The sequence below is a fragment of the Peromyscus californicus genome, unplaced genomic scaffold (assembly GCF_007827085.1).
Source record: "Peromyscus californicus insignis strain IS unplaced genomic scaffold, ASM782708v3 Scaffold_4__1_contigs__length_199733344, whole genome shotgun sequence".
Lineage (NCBI taxonomy): Eukaryota > Metazoa > Chordata > Mammalia > Rodentia > Cricetidae > Peromyscus > Peromyscus californicus.
The window spans coordinates 57,045,093-57,060,393 of NW_026294562.1; the positions used below are offsets into that span (position 1 = coordinate 57,045,093).

The following is a 15,301-nucleotide window of genomic DNA, read 5'->3' on the forward strand; positions in this document are numbered from 1 at the left end:
GGGCTGGGTGCAGATCCAGGGCTCCATGAAGGATAGCAATGCCCAACAACTTGTTTTCTGCAGGATTCCAGGAGGCTGAGGGAATGGTTGTGGCCTGTTAAAGTTGCCCTGAAGCAGTTCATCCCTAGTGTCAGCAGAAGCAAAGCCTGCAGAAGCCCTGGCCATGTGGCCTTTTAAGAAACCAATGGGTTCATTGAGGTCCTGACACCTTCAAATGCAGATGAATAAGCAGGGTTACAACTGGGGCTTGCTAAAAGTGTTTAAACGAAACAAAACAAATGTCTTTTGTTTCATTTTGTTTTGATACAGTGTCTGATGTAGCCTGGGCTGGTCTTGTACTCAATATGTAGCTAAGGCTGACCTTGGACCCCTGACCTTCCTGGATCCTGCATCCTGCAGGTATGAGCCACCAACCCCTGTAAATAGGCAAATGCTTTCCACATATATAAAGGCTGCATGAATGGTAATGGTCTTCGTCCCATCAGCTTAAGATAGTGATGTGCCCCTTCCATGTATGGTTTGAAGAGCTTCTTTCGTGCTCAACATTGCTGGATTGGGATTAAGGCAGGCCACATGGAAACAAAAGAAAGTAGCCAGGCATTTCCAGAACAGACTTGATCCTCAGAACAACTGAAGAGAGACTGGACCACATGGTGGGGGTTTGGGGTTTTCCAGGATGAAAAAGCAAGAACTTTGGGGACGGGAAGAGTCTATCTTGAGGTCAGTTCCCCTCCAGCCTAGAAATGGTAGATCCCAGTGGGTGACATATGTGGAGTTCCTGATCAGAAGTTCCCACAGGGGCTGTCAGTCACATCAGCTCTCCTGTCCAGAGCTTCTCAGGCCACCCGAGGCTCCTAGGTAATAAATCCTTTAGACACTGCATCTTGGTGGCACTTCCATTACCTATACTGAGAAATGACGCTGAAAAACTAAATCTGAGGCCCCTGGGACACATAAGACCCCTACAACAGACCCTGGACAATAAAGGCAGTCCCTGTACTGGAGGTGAGCCCTGAGTCCTTTGGAGTGATTGCCTGTGTCCAATCAGATGAGAATCTGCCTAGGATTTTGTTGGCTAAGCTCACCTTATCTCGTAACAGAGCAAGTACACCTTTGAAGACTTGAAGGCCAATGAGATTGCTCAGTGGCTAAAGCCTTTGCCACCAAGCCAGCTGACGTGAGCTTGGAGGGAGAGGACCAGCTCCTACAAATTGTCTTTTTACCTTCACATGTACACCGTGGTACACACACACACACACACACACACACACACACACACACACACACACACATTAAATAAATATAACTTAAAAGAAAAAGGTTCCAGGTACCATGAGGTCAACCTGGGAGAGGAGACCTCTAGGCTGGAAATGGAAAAAACTTAGTTCAGGCACTGGACTCCTCTCTTCAGTCAGCCATGGGCCCTACAGGTCTGACTTCAGCCTGGTGCCCTTGAGATGGTCCTCCCACTGCAGAGGACCCCCTGTCCAGATAGGTAAGCTGAGTCTTGGGGTAAGCAGGAGGCAATGGTTGCTTACCCAGAATGCCACGGCCCACCCTGGGGACATCTGCCTTCTCAGTCAGCAGCAGGGCTAGACAGTGCAGAGGATCCTCCATCTTGTTTTCTTGCTGGGGTCATTTCATGTTTAATTACACTCTGATCTCCTTGATGGAGAATCCCTTGGAAAATTACCCAACCCTGTTCTAGGAACCAAAAGGTCAGGATGTCCCAGTTAGCTTATCTTAGCTTCTGTTTGTACACAACACCTCCAGCTGCCATGATGCCAGGAAGTGATTTTTGTCTTAAAAAACCCTGTGTGCTAGACACTGGCTCTGGCTACAACTAGGTCCCCTAACACTTGGGTGTAGTCCCAGCAGGCTGGAATAGAGACTGACTTCCTTCCTTCCTTCCTTCCTTCCTTCCTTCCTTCCTTCCTTCCTTCCTTCCTTTCTTTCTTTCTTTCTTTCTTTCTTTCTTTCTTTCTTTCTTTCTTTCTTTCTTTCTTCCTTTTTCCAAGACAGGATTACTCTGTGTAGTTTTGGTGCCTCTCCCAGATCTCGCTCTGTAGACCAGCCTGGCCTCGAACTCACAGAGATCCGCCTGGCTCTGCCTCCCAAGTGCTGGGATTAAAGGCGTGTGCCACCGTCGCCCGGCTGAATAGAGACTTGCAGTTGGCTATAAATTGTGTGTGCGTGGTCATCTCTGGTGAACACCCCTGTAACATCCCAAGGACATTTGCCGTTGTTGGTTTGGTTGTGGGGAGACTTCTAACCCACTCAAGTCCTGTCCTCAAAGACTGTCAGAGTCAAACAAGGAAGCAGGCAAAAGAGTCAATGCCATCCCCCCCTCTGTGTGACCGAGACCAGTCCCTGTAGGGCAGGGAGGGGACGATGGGCACAGGAAATGGGGGAAGGGAAGGGGTTTCACTCTCAAAGCTGAATTCCAAAGCCAGCAGGATGGCAGGGAGGAGGAATCCAGTCCAACCGGATTCCAATTCCCTGCGGGCTACTCTGACTGGTGAAATCTTGTAGAGTGGACACTGAAGAACTGGGGATGCTGGAGGGGGTGGGGGGAGGATGGGGATGGAGGGGTTGTGAGGGGCAGAGTCAGATTGAGCGGTTTAAGGACCCAGTTGGGGGTGGGACTAACGGTGGGCCTTTGCCGTTAGAGTATGCGTTTACAAGGCTGATGAGGTCAGCAGCTTGTTTTATTGGGGCAAAGATTTCTGCAGTGTGCTCCTGGCCACCCCTCCATCCCCAGAGGCTGGAAGAAGCCCCCCTAGACTGACCAAGAACCCCTGCCAGCCCTCTCCCCCAGGCCCTAGCACTCTTGCGGTGACCCAAATCCCATCCCTGCTGACCACCCCCAGTCCCTCTTCCTTTCTCAGGATCTAAGCATTCATTGTAAGTGCCCAAAGAAAAGGAACTAGGCGCTGTGGTGCATAATTACCCAAGGATCCCTGCTGTTTCCAGACTGGAGGATGGGGAACTCAAGGCCATCCTCCAGGCAGCACCCAGCCTATTGACTTGATACCCTAAGCTACACTCTCTTCCACTGAGCGAGCCCTGATGCCATGCCTGGCAGTGCTCACCTCCAGAGGTACCCCAGGCCTGATGTTGTTTCAAGCTCCCCTCCCCTGCCCGTTGATCCTCCAGGTCTATCCTTGGCTAGGATTCTCTGCCCTTTTCAACTCTCCACTTCTTTTTTTTCTTTTCAGGGGGCTGGGTGGATGAGGAGGGACGGGACAGTTTTGTATGTAGCCCTGCCTGACCCTCCACCTTGCAGCCGGTCTCCAGCTTGTGACTACAGAATAGTGAGATTACGGGTGTGCACCCCCACACTGTCTCCGTTTATCCTCCCCACATCCTTATTCCATTCTGAAAAACACTGTTGTCCTTCCCGGATGAGATGCTGTGGGGACTTCTCTCTGGGTGCATTTCTCCTTTCTGGGCCTACCAGAAGACGGCCCCCTTCCCCGCCTGCAGGGAACTAGACACACATACACATGTGGCTTGCTGCGTGGGTCAGCTTCTCTTTCCTGGCAGACACCTCTGCCCTCTTGAATCTAACTAGTGTCAACAGAGATTGAAGGTATAGCTCAGCGCTAGAGCGCTTGTCTAGCATGCATGCACGAGACCCTGTGTTTGATGGCAAGGACCAGTGAGGGTGGTAAAGGAGGGACCTAAGAGTTGGCAGCCCTGAGAACCCAGGGCCCACACCATGGAAGGGTACCTGTCCACCATCTGAATGGACTAATGGAGAGAGGTGACATATGCCCTTTCAGGCCCAAGAGCTGTTATGCTTCCCCTAATTCTTTCCCTTCCTAGGTGCCCTAGGCAGCTACAAGATGAAGGGAATGAGCATCACGATGAGGAAACTCATGGAGTCACCATGTGGAGGAGAGGTACCCGGGCAGGAGCGTCTGCAGAGATTCTGGGTGAGCCAAAGCAGAGGTCTGTGGCATTCAGCCACTAACACTGGGGCTCCTTGTTACAGTTCCACCCGCTAACCCATCCCCACTGACACGGGATTCTTTCCTCTGCCACGCCCACCTGGCACACCTGGCCCCCGTGGTGAAATGTCTGCTTTCTTCTCTGCCTTCTCAACTGAAGAGGACAGGAAACAGAAACTGGCTAGGCAGTTTAGACAGGGACTCTGAAAGTGAGCAGTTTTGTTCTTTTTTTCTTTTTTTCTTTTTTTTTAAGATTTATTTATTTATTATGTACACAGAAGAGGGCGCCAGATCTCATTACAGATGGTTGTGAGCCACCATGTGGGTGCTGGGAATTGAACCCAGGACCTCTGGAAGAGCAGTGGGTGCTCTTAACCTCTGAGCCATCTCTCCAGCCCCCAGTTTTGTCTTGACCTTGGGGAAAAAGCAGGAAATGTCCTTATTTCTCTGGCCAGGAATTCTAAAAGGAAGCCCTGGTTGCTGATCTAAGTGAGCATTCTCCCTGGAGACTTTACACAAAGGTGTGATTGAAAGTGCAGTTCCTGGTCCCTTCTGGGTGTACAACTTTGGAATTGAGTCTCTAAATTGTCGTGGTAGAAATAGATTATATATTTTCCCCAACTTCAGCCCATCTCCTAGGGTCTCTTCTCTCGGGGAGGGGGTGTTGTTAGTCTTAGAGATCACTGACGATGAATAACAGGGCTCTGTAGAGGTCCATTAAGGGAAAGATGTTTCCCCCAGGTCAAAAGAATGGAATCAGCCCAGCCATAGTGGTGCGTGCCTTTAATCCCGGCACTCAGGAGACAGCAGCAGGTGGATCTCTGAGTTCGAGGCCAGCCTGGTCTACAAAAGTGAGTTCTAGGACAGCCAGGACTGTTACACAGAGAAACCTTGTCTTAAAAAAAAAAGGAGCCGGGCGGTGGTGGCGCACACCTTTAATCCCAGCACTCGGGAGGCAGAGGCAGTCGGATCTCTGTGAGTTCGAGGCCAGCCTGGTCTACAGAGCGAGATCCAGGAAAGGCGCAAAGCTACACAGAGAAACCCTGTCTCGAAAAACCAAAAAAAAAAAAAAAAAAAAAAAAAGGAATCTACTACCTCTAGACCTGTGTAGAAACAGGTCTGACCTTCTGACCTATTCCGAAAAGAACATTACATACTGTTGTCTCATCTCTTAAGTGCATCTATCTGGGCCTGTTAATCACCTAACTAGGAAACCACTCCTCAGGAAGGCTGACTCACATGCTAAGGAGATGGCAAGAATAGCGATCCCCTTAGTAAGATCATAGACTCACCCTTCCCAAAGAAACCTCACCCTTCTCCCTTTTCTGATTTCTAGTCTTTTCTCAAAGTCTAAGTGTGATTTCCCTGGTGTTCTGGGCTTTCTCACTCTTTCGCTGAAGCTACCACCCCACCCCACCCCCATTCACGTGGCTGCTTATGAACAACATGGCCTTCTCTTCCTCTACCCCTTCTTCTTCCTCCACGCAGCTGCCAAGACTCACAGTCTACCCTGGTAAAATGCTAATAAACTTGTCCTTGAGTGTCTGTCCAAGTCCATTTCTAAATTCTTTTATCAATAAGACTGAGAATCCAAAAGAGAAACCTGGAGAACGTGCTAGAACCAGTTAAAACTAGTTTTACTTTACTGGGTTGTTTGTTTGTTTGTTTGTTTTGGGACAGGGTCTCACCATGTAACTTTAGCTGGCTTCTGACTCACAGAGACCCGTGTGCACCATGATGCCTGCTCTAGTTTTACCTGGTTTTAATGGGAAACTTGGTGTGGTTCTTACACTGCCCTGGTTGCTACATACTGTGTGTTTGTCGGCTTGCTGCCGCGAGACAAAAGACCAGAGATGTGAAACTTACTAGGAGAGGCAGGTCCTGGGAAGGAGGATGTGTGTCCTTGGGCACTACCACCTGCTGTAACCCTCTCTCTGCTGCCCAGATGCCATGGCGTGAACGGCTCTGTGCTCCCTCCCATGAAGGACTGAGCCCCATGAAACCATGAGGCAAAATAAAAACTGTTCCTCTTAAGTTAAAAAGGAAATCCAGGGCGTGGGGTGGCGACACACTCCTTTCATCCTGGCACTTAGGAGGCAGAAGCCAGTGGAACCCTGAGTTCCAGGTCAGCCTGGACTAGGTGAGATCCTGTCTCAAAGCGAACCTGAAGCAGTAAGGTTCCAGGCCCTTCACTGAGGCCCTAACGACCTCTGAACGTTGTACTGGGGGTGGTCCATAGCCAAACCACAACAGCAGGCCTGTAGACCACTGCATCTGCAGCTCCAGCAAGAACTCTGCTTTTCTGTTGGTCCTGGTTCCAGCAGGAATGGAGGAGCAGGTCGCTTCCTGCTGGAGTTTCCGTGCGAAATGCCTCCCAGAGGTTACATGTTGAGACTTTGGTCTCCACCTCTGGCACTATGTTGGGAGGATCTGGAGAGCAGGAGGTGGGGCCTACCTATCTGGAGGAAGTAGGTCACTGGGGCATGGTCCTTAGGGGTTTATCTTGCCCTGACCCTTCTGTCCCTCCTGCCCCCCTGCTTCCTGGCTGCCATAAAGTGAGAAGCTGTGTGCCCATACCCTGTTTCTGTTTCCAGAAACAACAGAACTAAAATGAACAGACATTTCTGAGACCACGAGCCAAAGGAGCCTTCCCTCCCTTGCCTTGTTTTTCGCCAGTATTGCATTGCAGAGATCAAAGTCTGACTGCCCTGGGTCCTCACCCCCAAAGCCAGCACAGTGGAGAATTCCACACCACAGAAAGGGCATTGGAAGTGGGGCAGCCAAACAAAGCAGCTGAGGCTCCTAGCCAGAGCGGTTGATCATTTGACCAGCAGAGCAGTGGGTGTGTGCTGAGCACTCAGTAGGCACCAGGCCCTGTGCTCAGCTTACCATACACGTTAAACACTCATCCTCACTCTGCCCTGTGGGGAGGGCATGCTGTCATTCTGATTTTCAGATAACCAGACAGATAGAGAAGAATTTGGCCACCTGGCCGGGACACCAAACGTAGGAAACACAAGAAGACACTCACGTGCCAAGCTGATGGAGGACTCTTTAAAGACCTTGTAGAGCCAGAGGACCTGTTAGCAACTTCTCAGTAGCTGCTGGTGTTGCAAGGCCTGGAAGCCAGTGAACCACACTTCCCAGCATCTGCTGCAGTATGCAGTAGTGTTCTTAGAGCCTGTTATCCAGAGGCACTTGCCTAATCCCTGGAAAGCCGGAGACAGGTGGTAGTGGGGGCAAGTGGGGATCTTTCCAGATGTGACACTATGCCTGTGACCTCTGTTGGGGTGGAATCTTCCTGTGGATCATTACCCTAAGTGATCAGAGTCCTTATGAAAGGTTCTGGGCTTAGGGCTCAAGGGGAACACTGAGAAGGATTGTTCTTTAAAAAAAAAAATTTTAAACTCAGGTTTTTCTTTTTTTTTAATTTATTTTTATTTTCTGTGTATGAATGTTTTGCCTGCATGTATGTATGTATACCACATGTGTGCCTGGTGTCTGCAAGGCCAGAGGAGAGCATCAGATCCCCTGGAAGTAGAGACACAGGTGCTGTGAGCCATCATGTGGTTGCTTGGAGTTGAATCTGGGTCCTCTGCAAAGCAGCCAGTGCTCTTAACCACTGAGTCATCTCTCCAGCCCTGAATTGTCCTTTTTATCAGAAATTTATTATAATTAGTAATAAGTTTAACATCATAGGCAGGCAAACAGCAGCATGGCTGGGGAGCTGCAGAGAAATCAGGCCCATGTAGCAGAGCGTGTTGAGTCCCTTCTTTAGGGTTCCAGAGAAATAGGGGCAGGGAAGGAGGTTAAAAATTTTCTTTGTTGATCCACATTGGTTGTTGCTAGGGTAACCAGGGACTATTCAGAATGCCAGGTGATGGCTTAAACCAGGGCTCCATGGGCCAGAAAGGCATGAATATAGAGAAAAACTTCCTTAGTCCTGGATACTAAATTACTGGTAATGATGTGAAGTGTCACAGTTCCACCAAATGAAGGAGCTTACAAAATGTTGTCACCTGGCTACCACCTTGGTCCTGGCTTTAGGAAGGAGCTATTGACTCTCCCTATCCCCTCCTTCTATTTGGGAACATTAACAAGCATTAACCTCACCCAGGCCTTTTGAGCCTTGTGTACTCTGCAGGACAGGGCCATAGACCACTGTTGACAGAGCTTCAGGGCAGGACGCTGCCTGGCTCTGAACTGCACAGACAATCAATATCTAGGCTGGCCTATGGCTGATCTTGGGCTTCTGAATCCCATCACCGGGGCTGGTTGCAAATACAGGTGAAAGGTCTCCCTGGTGGTGGCATTCAAGGCTCAATGCTAGGAAGCAGAGAACCCCAGGAGGAAAGAGTTCTGCTGCCTCAGAGGCCCTGCTAAAGTCCCAAGATTGCATCTGTTTAGCCCATCTTGGTCATCTATTCAACCCTGGACTAATCATGGTGCCTAATTAATGCACCTACCCACTGGGTAGCCCTGGAGTGAAGCCAAGCATGTGGGAAGGTCTGCTCCAAACCACATCAAGGAGAACGATGTGGCTTTTCCAGAGAAGGGGGAAGGAGAGCCCAGGAATCAAGCCCCAAAGAGAAGTCAGGCTGGGGGCCAGTCGCCGGTCCTCAGCCCTGTTTTCTTTACCAGCTTGGGCGGTGTGGTCTGGAGCCGAGTCCAAGAGACAGGAAGAAGCAATGTCCTCTTGAGGAAGGGACACTCTGTCTCCTTCCTTATGAATGAGAACCCTCCCTGGCTGCCTGTCTCTCCGACCTCCACCAGCTGATCCGATGCCAAACGCTGGGCTGTGAATCATCTCATTTCATCCTCACCTAGAACCACAAGCATCTGTCTCACAGCTGAAGCCACTGACATGCACAGAAGCAAAACAGACATCCAAAGACAGGATGCAGCTCAGTGACCTAACAGGCCAATGCCCGAGGCCTTGGGTTTAGCCCACAGCACTAAAATGGAGTAAGATAATACATATTACAGGCAGGGGCCCGGGTAGGTGGCTCAGTACAGAATGTTTGTCCAAGAAATATGAGGGCTTAAGTTCAAATCTCCAGAACCCCATAAAAAGCCGGGCGCTCATGCATGATTGTAATACCAGTGGGCTGGGAGTGTAGAGATAGGCTGATCCCTGGAGCTCACTGGACATGTGACCCAGCAGAATGCATGAGCTCCAGGTTCAGTGAGAGATCGTGGTGCAGGTAGAGGGGCTGGAGAGATGATGGGTCACTGGTTAAGAGCACTTGTTCTTGCAGAGGACCCGGGTTTGGTTCCCAGTACCTACAGGGTGGCTCACCACCATCTGTGACTCCAGTTCCAAGGGATGTAACGCCCGCTTCTGACCTCCTGGCACTGAACACACATGGTGCACAGATGCGCATGCAGGTAAAATGCTCATACACATAAAATAAAACTAAGAAACCTGAGACTGGAGAGACGGCCCATCGGTTAACAGCACTGAACAGCTTTTGCAGAGGACCTGGGTTCCTTTCTCAGCACCCACATCAGGCACCTCGCAATCGCCTGTAACCCCAGGTCCAGGGGATCCAACATTGTCTTCTAACTCCCTCCAGCACCTGCATACATGTGGTATACATAAACACACACAAACACATACACATAAACAAATGCATATTTAAAGTAAATAAGTCTTAAAAAAAACCACGAAGGAAAGTGATGGAAGAAGACACCAAACATCAATAAATGTGTTCATACACACACACACGCACGCACGCACGCACGCACGCACGCACGCACGCAAGTCCAGGAACCCTTGCATACACCTGCTGACAGCCTCAGCTCAGGCAATTGTAGCTTTTTCAGTCAGAAGCTGGCAGAGGGAGAACCCAGTCCTTTGCAGTTCCTGAGGCCAACCCCAAGGTCAGCCTGTCTAATTGGGTTCCCATCAGTCCAGCGGACACAGAGGCCTTTGGAAGTCATGTGACTTTGGGAATCATGTGGCAATCACATTCTGCACCCCAGTTGCATTCTAGTTACCTGACCTAGTGACCGAGGGCCTGAGGGCCGTGGCCTGGTGCCTGCCTCACTGCCTGCAGCTCTGCCAATGCAAAACCACACTCCCTGCTTCCTGCTTCAGGGAAAGGATTCAGGCCGAGGCTAGAGAGCAGGTTCTCCACCGCTTGGCCCCTACTTGTTGCATGCCGTTCCTTGCTTTCAGTTTCCCCCTCTGTGTTTATTGGCTATAAACAGAGGCAGGCAAGTCCAGAGGGTTCCCTGTAGTTGGATGATGCTGGGTTTCAAGCTCAGTGATTTGGAGACTGTGAAATTCCCAGGAAAGGAGCATCTTTATGTCGAGAGGTGGGTCAACAGAGGCCACTGCATTCTAACTGCCCCCCCAACCCCCCCAAGCTCTCTCTCAGGCCCCAGGGCTGTGCCAGTGGTAGTGTGAAGCAAGAAGTTATCCTCAGGGCCCAACACAGAGCAAACTTCGGGCCATTTCCAACCTCTCCTTTGCTGGGATTCAGTAGGCTGGAAAGGGTCCTGGGCACAGCCCTTCATCCAGGATGGCTTTCCGAACCACTCGCTCCCTGGGACAGAGGGGCAATGGCAGGTGCAGGGTGCTTAACCATGTACCTATGAGGCTTTAACTTCAGGTCTTTCTGAGCCCTGCCAGGTTACGGTGCTGAGACACTGGGGTAGTTGGGATAGCTGGGGTAGCTGGGGGTTTCCTTCCTCAGTGAAGGTATCCTGATGCAAGTTTATCAACCTGCCTTGGCTTCCCTGGGCCCAGCCCTAGCCAGGCCCAAAGAACTCTGTGTATCCTGTGATATCACAACTGAGTGGAGGGATATGAGTGGGTTTGAGAGACCTGAGATGTGGGAGGGCATGGTTCAGAAATGATACTGAGATTGTGCCAGTCAGAGAAAAGCCGGGAGAAAGCCCTTTATGATTAGGTGGCCTCGGGACTGTGCTCCACTTCTACCTCAACCAGCACCACACTTCAAGCCCCAACCCACCAGGGCCCCACAGAGATCATCAGACCTCAGGCCTGCAGCAGGTCTGTGAAATAGAGCCTGTAGGTCACGTCCCACTTTGGAGCTCAGATTCCTTCTTCTAGGAACAGTGATAAGGAACCCACGAGAGACTCCTGTGAGCTTTGAGCCACATACTCTAGAAGGCAAGAGCTGACTCATGTCCCTGCCACCCACCTAAGTCCCTGATGCAGCTCCAGGGTCTAGAGGAAGTTGAATATTAACTCTTCTGATGGGTGGCCCCGAGTAAGCAAACACTGCTGTCACATGTCAACAGCAGCTTCCTCCTGCTGACTTGGCCACTTGCCTGGCACTGCCTGCCACGCTGGCATAGGGTGAGGGGCTCAGACTGCCAGGTAGGAAAGGGCAAGTCCCGCCTGGATCCAAGCCCAAGCACTTCTTCCCCCGATTGCCATAGGCCCTCAGCAAGCCAATTGCCTGGCCCTCTCTGCTCTCATCTACTGTGATGGCTCTGGGAGGGTAGACTCCTGGGCTGGGGGGACTTCTGTGTGCAGCCCTTCACCCAAGGTGACATCCTAAGTCACTTCTGCCCTGAGACAGGCAAGGGCAGGACCAGGCTCCCATGGCTGGTGGCAAATTATGTGAAACCAGAGAATAGGCCCAGGGATTAGGTCACAGGAAATCACAAAGGCTGTGTGACCACCTATCCTGTCTGGGCACACAAAGTCACACATCCTTCTGCTGTTAGTTAGTTTGTTTGTTTTCCTTTGTTTGGTGCACCGGGTTTATGTTTTTTTTTAAGTATTATTTATTTATTCCTTAAAGTTTTACTTACTTTTATTGTATGTGGATGGGTGTTTTGCCTGTATCTGGGTATGTATGTGTCACATGCATGCAGTGCCTGAAAAGACCAAAAGAGGGCACTGGATCCTTTGGAGCTGAAGTCCTAAGTGGTTGTGAATGGTCATGTAGGTTCTGGGAATCAAACTCTGGTCCTCTGCAAGACACTTAAGCCAGTGTTCTTTTTTTTTTTTTTTTTTTTTTGGTTTTTCGAGACAGGGTTTCTCTGTGTAGCTTTGCGCCTTTCCTGGAACTCACTTGGTAGCCCAGGCTGGCCTCGAACTCACAGAGATCCGCCTGGCTCTGCCTCCCGAGTGCTGGGATTAAAGGCGTGCGCCACCAACGCCCGGCTTTAAGCCAGTGTTCTTAATCACTGAGCCATCTCTCCAGACCCCTTAGCTTTTACTTTATCTTTTGGAGACAGGGTTTCAAATTGTTTAGGCTGGTCTTGAACAACAACAACAATAATATAGTTAAAATATAATAAACAAGAATAGATGAGATAAAAAATAAAATATATAGCAAAGTAATAATAATTTTTATCTTTGTGTATGTATGTGCACATGCCCATTTCAGTGTGTGAATGTGGTTGTGTGCATGCCATGCTGTGCATATGTGCAGATGAGGGAAACTTCAGGAGTTGGTCCTCATGGTCTACCTTTCTAACTTGTTTGAGACAGGATCTTCTGTTCGCTGCTGCATATGCCAGAGTGACTGGCCCATGAGCTTCCGGGGCTTCTCCTCTCTTAGCCTCCCATCTCACGTTAGGAGCCCCGCCATTACAGATGCGAACTATTGTTCAGCTTTATGTGGATTCTGGGGACCCAGACCTGGGCCCTGATTCTTCCTAGGCAAGGGCTTTGCCCCCGGAGCCATCCCCCCAGCCCTCTGTTTTACTTAATCTCAGTAAGTGGGTTCTGCCATCACATCCCTCCCACACTCTGGGATCTACAGCTGTGCTGTGTTAGGGAATGTTGGAACGGCATGTGCCTCCAGGATGCCTGACCATGGTCCTCATCGCCTTTCCCTCTGTCACCCTACCCAGTCCCCAGAGGGCCCCTAGCTGGCCTCCACATGCTGACCTTCTCTCCTGGACACCATGTCCCTCCTTATCTCCAGAACTTTGTACACATCCCTTGCATCTCTGTGCTGGCCCTGGACTGCTGGTGTTCCAGGGGGTGGCGGATAAAGAAGGGTCCCTGCCCCTCGAGGGCAGTCACAGCCTCAGCCTCTCAGGAGATGCCAAGGGCACCAGTGTGCCTCTCCCACTTTCCAGGTTCCTCTGTGTATTTGACTGACGGGTGTGGGTAACCCTGCTTATCTGCACCCTGACCTTTGGACAAACTGCCCCTGGCCCATGGAAGGCAAGTGGAAAACAATGATTTTTTTTAAAATTGTTTTTATTTTGAAATTCACTTACAAAGTAGCAAGTTTCCATGTGTCTGTGTATCACCTTCATAATACTTACTTTTGGTTCATTTTCCCTCCAGCTCTTCTCACAAAGGCTTGTCCCTCTTTCCCCCAGAGTATGCTTCTCCCATTTCCCCTTTTATTTTGGATGGTCGAGGTCTGGGCAAGATGACTCTAGGTTCTTGACCTCAAGGAATGCCTGGTGAGCATGGTGGCTCCTCTGTAATTCCAACCTCAGAAGGTAGGGACAGGGAACCCCTGATGTGTAGCAATTTCCTCAGAGATAAAACTTTTCGTCTGGGAGGTTTCATTAAAACTTTTCATCAAGCTCTTTGAGACAGTTTGTCCTAAAAGAAGGTAGAGCATTCCATCCTTCAGCTCAAGAAGTAAACATCTCAAAAGCTTCAGGAAGCCTGGCATGGTGATGCCCACTTTTAATCTCAGCACTCTGGAGGGCAGAGGCAGGCAGATCTCTGTTAGTTCAAGACCAGCTTGGACTACATAGAAAGTTCCAGGCCAGCCAAGGATGCATAGTGAGACCTTGTCTCAAAACAGTAACAACAATGAAATCCAACTAACTTCAAGAAGTCCCTGAAACTGACCAGATCCCCTGGGCACCTCCCAAACAGTAAGGGCTGCTGAGAGACACTCTCAGACTAGCCTTGCTGCCCCGGAGAGACGCTGACTAGTTAGCCACTTGAAACTGAGACTCTCCAACTTGTTGAGCTGCCTTCAGACTGTGCAGGTTTCTAGCCTTTATGAACTGTCACCCATGCTGGAGTGGACTTTGGTGACGCAGTTGTCTTTGAGTCATTTCTGCTCCCGTAAGTAACTCCTCACCCATCTCCTGTGAGTAACCCCAGTAAAGTCACTGGTTTAGCAAAGTGGACTTTGGTAGTATCCTTACTTTGATCTGTTGTCATTTCACTATCTGGGGTGAGCAGACATTTTACTCCTGGCTTCTCAGGAATGATGTCACACAACATCAGAGGAAGCTGGCTAGCCCGAGAGACCCTAACTAATGTGGGTAAGGCGAAAGAGCAGTGGAAGATGATTCCTGACAGCAACCTGGGGCTTATACGAATGAAAAGTGGAAAAAGGAGAAGCCTGCACTGTTTGCAAAGCAGGAGAAGAAATCAATCTGCTTTGAAGCAACAGTGGCCACGAAGTGAAGACACTCAAGGACCGCAATTCTTTTTAGGGACTTCCTTTTATGGGTTCAAGAGGGGGAAGGGCTTGGTTACTAGAGATATATTTGGGTGGCTCTTCATTTTGATTGACAGACTTCTACCACGTAGCTGTAGCTCTTTGCTCACTGCATGTGTCACTTCCCATAATGCATCTGGTTTTAAGTGTATGCACACCTAATTATGCATAGGCACAACTTGATAAGTAAGAGGTTCTCCTTAAAAGGCCACTTAGACACAGCTTGCCTTATTTGCACACACATCCCAAACCAGTTTAGGCTAGCTTGGCCTTTCTATTACACCTGGATATATATAGAGTAGGTCTGAATAAAAACTAGCCTGGTGGGTGGTGGTCTTTAATCCCAGCACTCAGGAGGCAGAGGCAAGGGATCTCTGAGTTTGAGGCCAGTCTGGGCTACAGAGTGAGTTCCAGGACAACCAGGGCTACATAGAGTAAACCTTGTCTCAAAAACAAAACAAAAACAAAAAAGAGTCAAGCTGCCAAGTGCAAGCGCATTGCTAAGAAGAGGGGAGGGTATCTGCACAACCCACACCAAGTGGAGGCCCAAGCTGCTAAACTGTTTCTTACGTTTGTCTGCCTCATTTCTACTTTGTTCCATTGTCTTCCCCAACTACCTCTCTTAAAGACTACTACTTCCAGTCTATGGGCCCCTTCCTAGTTTCCTGGTCTTTTCCCACGTTTATTCCCACCTATACACACATATTTAACAGTTTGACGTTAGAATCTGCATGTGACGGAGAATTTATGGTATCTGTCTTTCTGAATCTGGATTATTACCTGGCTTAGTCTAATATTTTCTAGTTATCTATCTTCCTGAAAATGTCATCTGTGTTTATGGATGAATAAAGTTGCATATGTCTATGGCCCATGTTTTCATTGTTCATTCCTCAGTTGACATCTAAGTTGATTCCATTTTTTGCTAATGTGACTAAA

At 49.5% G+C, this 15,301-nt stretch overlaps 1 long non-coding RNA gene across 1 annotated transcript; it reads left to right on the plus strand.

The window, feature by feature from the left end:
• LOC128095014 (uncharacterized) lies at positions 1 to 15,234 on the plus strand. Its single transcript, XR_008213134.1, has 3 exons — positions 1 to 399; positions 3,829 to 3,938; positions 14,127 to 15,234. It is a non-coding gene; the product is annotated as an uncharacterized LOC128095014 (long non-coding RNA).
• Positions 15,235 to 15,301: the final 67 nt, after the last annotated feature.